The sequence below is a fragment of the Octodon degus genome, unplaced genomic scaffold, assembly GCF_000260255.1.
Source record: "Octodon degus isolate 3935 unplaced genomic scaffold, OctDeg1.0 scaffold00304, whole genome shotgun sequence".
Classification (NCBI taxonomy): domain Eukaryota; kingdom Metazoa; phylum Chordata; class Mammalia; order Rodentia; family Octodontidae; genus Octodon; species Octodon degus.
The window spans coordinates 61,518-72,514 of NW_004524880.1; the positions used below are offsets into that span (position 1 = coordinate 61,518).

Genomic DNA, 10,997 nt, shown 5'->3' on the forward strand with positions numbered 1-10,997 from the left:
TTTTTTTTCTGTATTTTAAGGGAAAGGTCCACAGGGTATTCAGGGTCTCACTACTAGATGGGACTCATAGTGATTCTCCTGTTTATAGCCTCCCAAGTGTTACAGGCATGCGCCACCAGCCTCAATTGCAGTCTCATTGCACCCCGGGGGTGGGGCCAGCATGGCAGGCTCATTTGTTTATTGCTTTTTGATTTTTGATTTTTTTTCATTTTGCAATACCGGGTCTTGAACTCAGGACCTTGTGCTTGCCTATTGACTTCAGCCTTTTATAGTTCAGCATATCAACATAGCTTTACATTTCATACCTCATGGTTGTACTCTTGTGCTGGATACTTAAAGACCTATATAATTAAAAATGTAACTTTTATATCTGACAAGGTCAGTCAAATACCCTCAGGATTTATGCTGTAACCATATACAGCATCTTGTAGATCTTTCATCAGTATCAGCCATTTGGATGAATCACAGCCATTGTGTGACCAATTTGCTCTCTGTGAAAGCCTGAGAGAATTTTTTCTCTCTAGGAAAACACACACACACACACACACATATATATGTGTGTGTGTGTGTGTGTGTGTACACACAGAGTTAGGATAGATATACAGCTACTTTCTCTTAGTTCACTGAGAATAAAAGTTTAAATTAATATTGTTTAGACAAGATATCATGTCTGCATCTTGTCTTCTGAATAACTACTATGAAGACAACAATATGCAATGTATGAATTACCGTAAACCTCCTACTAACCTGTTTTAAATCTGTTTCATTGCTATTTTATCTTTTTTCTGATTAAAATGAATAAAAATAAAAAATGAATTAGTATTTGGAAGACAGGGTCTCCAATCTAAATATTCTCTTTAAAAGTTCCAAAGCAAACACCATGTTTTGTGATTCCATAATCAAAGCAAGAAAGTACTAAAAATTTTTCCATGTGACCAATACTCCTGGTATTATACTGCAGAATATGGCTAATGCAATGTAGGCAGGAAAATAAATAAAATCAATAATTTCAGGGAAAGAACAATACAACTTGTGTAATTTTTCAAAGATATATATGTGTGTAACAATAAAATTCCAGTGAACTCAATTTATCTAGTGGTGAGTAAATGCAAGACAAAATTTAAATCTTCTATATTGAATGCATGAGTCATGCATGAAATTAAAATGATTTATGATATTTAATTATATGAGATACCTAATCATCAATTCTTTAAGTATTGGAAAAGTGCTACCAGTGTACTTTAGAAAAGCATTTAAAACAGCAAAACTGACATAAGTGGTTGGCTAAAGCGCATCGTGGATAGAAGGACTCAGTGATGAAAGAACAGCAGCACTTCCCCCTCCATTTACTGACTCTATGAAGGTGCCATCAAATATCCAGTATGTCTCCTGGTGAAAAATAAAGTTTTCAAGTGGTGGAAATTCTCACTGTACATGATAGAAAGTACTACTGATAATATGTTTTTTTGTTTTTTGGTTATTGTCTTATGGGGCTTTTTTGTTTTTTGTTTTGTTTTGAGTATATTTTTGAGTTTTATTGACATCTTACATAAATCAGAAATTGGAAATACAATCACATTAAAGAACAAATTGTCATAGCTTTGATGTTTAAGCCAAACAAATTTATAAGGTAGATTTCAAAAAGGTTGTGAAGTTATAATGTAAAAAGACAGTTAGTCTACTTCTAGAAATGCAAAACATATAACCATAGGTTGTTTTCAATACAAGAAAATTTGTTTGCTTCAATTTCTTAAAACTACTAAGACAAAGCACTAGCTTGTATTTTTATTCACAACATACTTCATATTCCTATGTAATCTATCCCAAATCCTTAAAAAATGACTGTCCAAACCAAAGGTTCTTCAAAACCATGATTTAACAACTTGTTCTGAAACTAAAATGAAGCCTGAAATGATAAAAGCATTGTAATCACCAAAATAAGGAAAGCTCAATAATGTCCAAGAGCATTTATGAAAAGAAGAAAAATAAGAAGTCTTGGGTATATACACAATAGTGATTTTCAGCCCAATACAAATGGCAGCAAATTGCTAAAGATGAAACAGTTAAACTAACTGTTTTTTAAGAATGTAGATCTAGAGCCAATCATATCTTGACAGTATCATTTTCAAGCCCTCACTTGTCTATTTCCACTGTTGTCTGTAAGTATCGCGGTAAAATTCCTGGTTGTCATTATTGTAACCACAGTTACCAGAATAGTCACCACCTCACTGAAGCGGTTGCTGAGTGATCAATTGGGAACCCCAATTCTGTTTGTTGTTGGTCTGACGATGCTTACAATCAGGCTAGTTGTACCCATCTGCCTTTCTCTTGCCTCCTGCATTGCTCCACGATTGTCCCGAGCTCCACGGGAACCATGGCCTCTCTGCTATTGTGCAGGACCCCGTCTGCCACCCCTAGAGCCTCTTGGCCATCCCAAAGGTGCCCCCCTCTATGAATAGCCAGCTCTACCTCTTGGCGGTAGTGCTCCCTACCTCCTTGGTGGTGGTGGAGCACCTCGCCTGTCCCTTCCTCCTCTTCTTCCTCTTACTGCACAGACATCATCTTAGCTGTAATAGGGGTCTTCATAGCCTCCACGACAGTCATAATAATCATAACCATAGAAAGTATCATAGTAATCTTCATAGTCATAGTACTCTGGAGGGTAGACATATCTATCTCTACCTCCACCATGACCTGGACCTCTAATTGGAGGTGGCATCTGAGGAGGAGGGTGATAGCAATAATCTTCGTGTACAGCACTTCTGGAGGCCTGTCCACCTGCTTGGTACTCTTTCCTTTTCTTTTCTGGTGGTTTAGCTAAGACTATTTCAATGTCTTTCCCCTTCTGTTTCTTTTCCATTCATTTCACCCATAGCCTTAACAGGAGCTCCTCTGTCTTCAAAATGAACAAATGCATAATCTTTCAACTTCTTTACTCTTTCCAGTTTTCCAAATTCAGAAAATGATTTTTCTAATATTTCTTCTGTCATTGTAGTAACGAAGTTTCTCACAATGAAATTTTCACCTTAGCCATGTCTTCTGGATGGGTTCTTCCACAGGGTCAGCCCATTTAACTGTAACCACATTTCCTCATACTTTTGATTTTTCCACTCATCAGCCAACATCTCACTTGTGCTGCTGACTTGTGATCCTCATATTCAAGGAAGCAGAACCCCTGGTTCTTCTTGGTCACCAACCCGATACAAAATAACCTCCACCAAACCCTCTATTAAACCTGTGACTTAGGGGCTGGGGAGATGGCTCAGTGGAATAAGCACTTCCCTGGCAAGCGCAAGGGCCTGAGTTTGATCCCTGGTTCTGCAAAAAAAAAAAAAAAAAAAAAAAGAAAGAAAGAAAGAAAGAAAACCTGTGACTTTACTGATTTCTTTCAGAATGTTTTCCTTACTCTTATTCTTCAGGATGAATGCAATGAAAAGTCTGTTGTTTGCCACAAAAAAATACACACTCCAAGGTGTTTCCCAAGGTGAATTTCAAAGCTGTCACACAGTTTAACAGCTTCCTGTGCAGCTTCCTTTCCACAGAAGATAACAAATGCATACCCTCGCTTCTCACCAGTGGATCCATCATAAGGTGCAGATCCCAAATGAGACCAGTCTTTTCAAAAAGGGGAGCCAACTCATCCTCACATAGATCCCTTGGTATTTTACCTACAAAGACTTCTGTTCAAATTCTGAGCTGCACACCTGAGTAGAAGCTGTCAGGTGGAGGACCAGCCCACTTCCTTTGTCCTGTTGTGTCCACAGTATAACCAGTCCTTGCAAGTGAGGCCTTCATCTTTGCTTCATCAGGTCCCTTTGTGGACTCCTGCACTTTGTTGCCCTATTTCTCTCTTTGCTGGTAGGTCTTCACAACTCCACATAAAAATGCACTTTTGTTCTGAACATGTGATAAGTCACTTTCCTTGAACAGCTGCAGTGCACACAGAGCTCCTTCTTCATTAAACTCCCTGAGAGCATCAACTGCTCTTTCATCAAGATCAACATAAGCTACCAATCCTGTCTGAAATATTTCTTCAAGTCTTTCTGCCACCTTCTGTGGGAGGCCTGCCTCTATTAGTGTCTTGTAGTATTCGGTGTGAGTTACACTGGAAATATTCATTGGTTCTTCCACTTCTGTCAGCTTCACTGCATTACCAGTCACCTGATTAGCCATTTTACTATGCTGCAGGGCAGAGCTGGGGCTGGCGGCTGCGCCTGTGACAATCAGTGTGAGGCACTTAGAAGATGACTAGAAATGGCATGCGTGCCACCTCCTCTCCCCGCTCATGGATAATAGAGTTTCCCTGGTACTGAACAAATATTGTGGAGGTTTATTCTTAATTGATTGCACATTGAATGAAAGCAAAGTACATTATGTAAAGAGTATAAAATCCAAAAGATCTTTCTGTACTTTGTGAAAAGAGGTAATTGATCGTATAAATAGGAAAGATTAATAAGGAGAACAAATAATGTGGTCTGTTACTCCATAGGAAATATATGTGTTACTGCAGAATTCTTTCCTATACAACATTCTTTGTGTATAGAAAAAGGAGGAGAGAAATTTGACTCAACTAATTAAGAGATTGAGTAGTAACTGTAACCAGAAAATACTGAACAGCTACTGATGATAACCTGAACTTCCCATCAGATATGGAACAGTACATGAAGTGTCCAGATCATCAGTATGCCAACACTCAGAAAACACACTGTTTGCAAAAGCTAATGATTTTTCTGAATTATGAAGACCCACTGGGGATGACTCTACTTGGTGCAGCCTTGAGTCTCACTGTCCTCACAGTTGTCATTCTTGGACTATTTATAAAAAATCGAGACACTCCCATTGTCAAGGCAAATAACAGGGGGCTCAGTTACACCCTGCTCATCTCCATCGCCTGCTGTTTCCTCTGCTCCTTGCTCTTCCTTGGCCGTCCCAGCACAGCCACCTGCATCCTCCAACAGACCACATTTGCACTTGTGTTCACTGTAGCTGTTTCCACTGTCTTGGCCAAAACCATCATTGTGGTGCTGGCCTTTAAGGCCACAGTCCCAGGGAGGATAAGAAAGTTGCTGGTATCAGGGGCACCAAATTACATCATCCCCATCTGCTCCCTGATCCAACTCACTCTCTGTAGCATCTGGACGGGGACAAATCCACCCTACACTGACACAGATGCACACTCTGAACACGGCCACATCATCATCTTGTGCAACAAGGGCTCCCTCACTGCCTTCTACTGTGTCCTGGGATACCTGGGCTCCCTGGCCCTGGTGAGCTTCACTGTGGCTTTCCTGGCCAGGAACCTGCCTGACACATTCAATGAAGCCAAGTTCCTGACATTCAGCATGCTGGTGTTCTGCAGCGTGTGGGTCACCTTCCTGCCTGTGTACCACAGCAGCAAGGGGAAGGCCATGGTGGCCATGGAGGTCTTCTCCATCTTGGCCTCCAGTGCTGGGCTTCTGGGGTGTATCTTTGCCCCTAAATGCTACATAATTTTCTTAAGGCCACAGAGAAATTCTTTGCATGGCTTCAATAATAAAACAAATTCTGGAAATAGTTCATCTTCTCAAGTTAAAAAATATTCTTTTACTGCTGTACAGAAGAAAACTTAGGCAATTCTGTAAAATTTTTCCCATCATATATTAATTTGAAGTATAAAATTTATTTGAGGAAACAAGGGACACTTACAGCTCTTCTCGTAGTCTTCCAAAAGACACTAATTTCCATAATCAACTTCTCAATTTAAATTTTGTCTGGATTTTTTCTCATTATTTGTATAACCGCCATTTATTTAATTTTAATTATATTATTATCTTTGATTTGTCTCAACATTGACTTACCATATATTTTTGCTAATTTTAAATTTTACTTTTTGTGAATTGTTGGATATTCCAGACTATACACAAACATTTCAAAAATTTTATTTTTTTTCTTTTTTAAATGCATTATTTTTTTCTTTTTTAAATGCATAATAATGTCATTCATTTATATCTGGTTATGTATTTCTATATTTTGCACCTGAAATATCCCTTTGGACATTTTTGGTTTTTGGCAGAACCAGGGATTGAACTCAGGTCCTTGCGCTTGCGAGGGAAGCACTTATTCCACTGAGCCATCTCCCCAGCCCCTCTTTGGACATTTTGAATAATTTCTTTCTTTCTAATAATTTCTTTCTTTCCAGTAATTTCTTTCTAAAAAGTGCATTGTACATTAACCAGTCACAGATCATATGGAACTCTCCTGCAGTTCAGAAATCAAGATATTTAATTTCTATGTAAATTTGGGGAACTGCTTACTGTACAATAGTGGGTCACCTATAATAATCATCTTTTAATTACTCGAGAAGTGTAGCCACATGTCTCTGCATTATTTCATGTTATTGTGTACACATATAAAATACATATACAATGATTTTTCGTGTCATATTTGTCTCTGGATAACATTTAAAATTTGTTGATAATGTTTTCAGGGAAAATACTCCAAAAAGCCATAGATAACATGACACTATTTTGTTGTGGGGCACTATTCATCTCTCTGGTGGCCCATACCAGTGCTGAAGCTGTGTGGCTGACTTTGTCCCAAGAAATATCCAACTTTGTGGCTTGACAGTGCTTGGTGATCCTGTCAAAGTGTCTAATAAATGAAAGTCAATACAGTGTACATAATCTCTCAGATTCTTGTTTGTGAGGGGTTCTTTTTGCTATTTAACAAAGACTGATACATAGATAAATCTAATTTACTGCTGAGACCTTGGTGATGCAGCTGCCCAGAAGGCTGTACACCTGGTCGTAAGTAAGCCCTAATTATCTCTTATGATTCCCAAGCCATTGTTTGTACTGTCAGACCCATACAAATTCATAGATGCTTTGCCTTGTAACACCCTGGGAAATTCAGGGATCATTTGGTGTCTGAGTAAATCAAGTAAGTGCTAACACAATTGCAGTGGGGACCTTCACACCTCGTTGGCACTAATCAATAGATCAACTGGACAAAAACATTAATAATATTAGAACAGAACCAAGTCTGTTGACGAATGGACTTAATAGATGTCTACATAGAGTTGTGCACCACAAAATCAGAATAGACATTGTTCTCAGCTCCACCTGGGATGTTCTCCATCACAGACCACTTAGTACCACATAGAACCTTTGGAGTGAAAAATGAAACTATCACATGCATATTATCTGACAGTAGTACAAAGAAATTGCAAGGGAATGGCAAAAGAAACCACAAAATTCCATGAATTCATAGAAGTTAAATAACACCCTTCTGAATAAAACATTTGTCACTGATAAATTTAAAGAAATTAAACAGTACCTCCAACTAAATGATTATGCCAGTAAACACATTCTAACTTTAGGGACATCATGAAAGCAATCCTTAAAGGATATTTATAATGATGAACACCCATATAAGGAAGACAGAATGATCTCACATAAACTAATGTTGTGTCTCAAACTTCTATAAAAAGAACAAGTCAAGACCAAACTTATACAAGATGAGAAGTGATAAAGACCAAACAGAAATGAATATAATTGAGATTAATATAAAAATAGGAAAAATGTAGAGAGCAGGGCGTGGTGGTGTATGTCTGTAATACCCACACTAAGGAGGCTGAAGCAGGAGGATCCGTGTGAGTTTGAAAACATCATGTATTACAAAATGAACTCAAGCTCAGACCAAACTGCATAGTGAGACCTTTTCTCAAAAGGACCCAAAAAATTACAAAGGGTCAATGAATTAAAGAGTTGATTAGTTGGAAGATTAAGCAAAATTTAAAAACCTTTAGCCAGTATTATCAAAACAGGAATAGAAAAGAATAATATTCATAAGGCAGGCAAGAAAGCTCAGCAGACTAAACACCTGCTTAGGCAAGTGCAGTGACCGGGGTCCAATCCCTGGTCACCGCAGGCTGTGAAAAACCCTGCCTCCCAGTGCACTGAGATGACCAGTGAGACTGGGCATAGTGGCACAAGTCTGTAATCCCAGTGCTGGGGAGGCTGAAAACAACAGGATCACTGAGTCTGAGCTGCTTAGTCAGACCCTATACTAAATACATAAAAAAGAATAATATTCAAGTAATGAGGAGTGAAATATGTGTAATCGCACTACATCCTGTGGAAATCCAGAAGACTAATAATATCTACTTTGAGAAACTTTATCCTAATAAAAATAAAAAGAAAACAGATGAAATGGACTAATTCCTAATTCTCAAATACATATGAACTACCAAAGTTAATGATGTTGCAAAAATTCTAAATAATTTCTATATCAGTCAACTAACTGAAAATATAATTAAAAATCTTCCAACAGAAGCTGGCCAAACAGCTCAGCGGGTTAAAGTGCCTGCTTAGGCATACTCAGTGGCGGGGTTCCATTCTTGGCATGCAGTGTCGGCCACACCCTCAGGGTGTGCTGAAACAGCGATTAAGAGTGGGCATGGTGATGTGTGCCTATAATCCCAGCTCTGGGAGGCTGAACACAGGGGATCACTATAAGTCCGATCTACATAGTGAGACCCTGTGGAGCCTATAGACCTTGTCCTAAAACACACACACAAAAAAAAATAATAAGTCTTGCAACAGAGAAAACTCCAGATCCAGATGGATACACAGCTGAGTTCTACAAGAAATTTTGTGATCTCACACCATCATTCCTCAAATTCTTCAGTAAAATAGAAAGAGATTAATAGAAAGAGATGAAGATTCATTCTTGAAAAAAAAAACATTAGCCTGATAACAAAACCAGGGAAGAATCCAACCTAAAGAGAAACCTACATGCTAATGTCCCTAATGAACATAGATATAAAAGTCTGAAACGATACTGGCAAACAATGCAGCAAATCATCAAGGAGATTATGCACCAGGACCAAGCAGCATTCATTTCAGGTTAAAGATTGGTTCAATATAAGCAAGTCAATAAACGTAGCACACCATATGGACGAAGCAAAGAACAAAAACAATACGATCATGGCAATAGATGCAGAAAAGTCATTTCAGAATTCCAACACCCACTTATGGGAAAAAAGGCTACAGAAAATTAGAATAGGTGGTGTTTGTCTCAATCTGATAAAAGTCATCTACCAAAAACCAATACAAAACAGCCCAGTAAATGGGCCAATACTGAAAGGTTTCACTCTTAAATCAGGAACAAGACAAATATATATGCTGTCAACACTCCTATTTAATATAATTCTGAAATAATTATCAGAGCCATTAGACCATGGAAAGCAATAAAAAGTAAGGATAGGAAAGGAAAATATTAAGCTATTATTTACAGAAGACAGACATAATACTGTATATAGAACACTCCAAAAACTCCACGAAAAGGTTGTAGATTTAATAGCCAAATTCAGTTGTGTACCTGAATATAAATTCAGAAGTAAAAACAAGTAGCATTCCCACGCACACAAAAAAAAAACTTTAGTAACAAAAACTAGTGAAACCACACCCTTCACAACAATATCCAAAAAATTGAAATACTTAGGAACAAATTTGAACATAAATTTTTTTATTAATTTTATTGATAAACAAATAGCAATGAGACAGTTTCAAAGCAGGTTAGTAGGACAATTAAAACAATTAACACATTCAATATTGTTCTCTTCATAGTAGTTACTCATAATACAAGAAGCAGACCTGATATCCTCTCCAAACACTATTAGTACAAATCTTTCTTCTCATTGAATTAAGAGAAAGTAGCTATATATCTATCCTAACAATTTTATATATACATATACAAAATGGCCCTTCATTTGTATCCCCCTTTTTGTTTAGTTTTGTCAGAGAAGGGTATTCCATTGTTATTTAGTTATTGTAGGTGCAGGAATTCAGCAAAATATTCCAATATAGTCCAGTAGTCCATAATAGTAGTGCGTTATCCATAGGACTGGCAATGTCAGAAGTTGTTGACTTGAGCCTTTTGCATGTCAGCAGATTAATGTGGCTTTACTTTTTATACCTCATTTTTAGACTTTTCTACTGGATCGTTAAGACCAAGATAAAGCAAGACCTATATAAAAAGAAAAGTAACTTTTTTATCTGATAAGGTTAGCCAAATCCCCCCAGGATTTACCCTGAAACGCTGTACTGCAGTTTGTAGATCCTTTGTCAGTGTCAACCACTGGAAAAAGTGACATATGTGGTGCAGTGCTGTAAACTGTATACCATTGCTGTGTGTTAGGCATCCAGAACTTAGTACAACCTGACATCATGTGGTGTCTTTCCCTCATCCCAGCACAGATAACTACAACTCCATTGTGTTCCTAAAAGTTTGGGTATTTGAGGAGTGAGACATAATATACTGTCCAAACACTATTACTACAGATCTTTCTTCTCATTGAATTAAGAGAAAGTACCACTCCACGTAAGAGTGAGCTTATGCAGCCTTTCAGTGTGTGGTAATTTCACTAACTGTGGTGTCCTATATGATCATCCATGTTGATGCAAACATCACTCTCCCATTTCAAAGGCTGAATATTTTTTTCCTATTGCTTTTTTTTTCTTTTCAAAGTTTTATTGATAAACATATAGCAATGAGACAGTTTCAAATCAAATTGAAAGTACAGTTTCAACAAATAATACACTGCATATATTCTTCTTAGTGGTTAATTGCTGTACAAGATGCAGACTTGTGATCCTATTTACAAACACCATTAGAACAAATCATTCTACTCATTAAGAGAATGCAACTACATATCTATCCCATCCACTTTGAATACACAGATACAAAATGGACATTCATAGTTATACCCCATTTTTTCTAAGTTCCGTTATTCAATATTATAGGAGTGTAAACTCAGCAAAATATTCTAAAAGAGTCCAGTAGCCCATAATAGCATTGAGTCTTCTGTTTAACTGGCAATGTCAGAAAATATTGACCTGAGTCCCCCACAGCTCAACATAACAACATGGCTTTACTTCCTATATTTTCTCTTCATACTTTTCTACTGGATGGTTCAGACCAAGGTGAAGCATGACCTGTGCAATAAGAGTTGTAGC

The 10,997-nt window shown here is 37.6% G+C and overlaps 1 pseudogene; it reads right to left on the bottom strand.

Annotated features, from left to right (window-relative positions):
• Positions 1-2,081: 2,081 nt before the first annotated feature.
• On the bottom strand, positions 2,082-4,173 carry LOC101559815 (annotated as a pseudogene).
• Between the last annotated feature and the right edge of the window lie 6,824 nt (positions 4,174-10,997).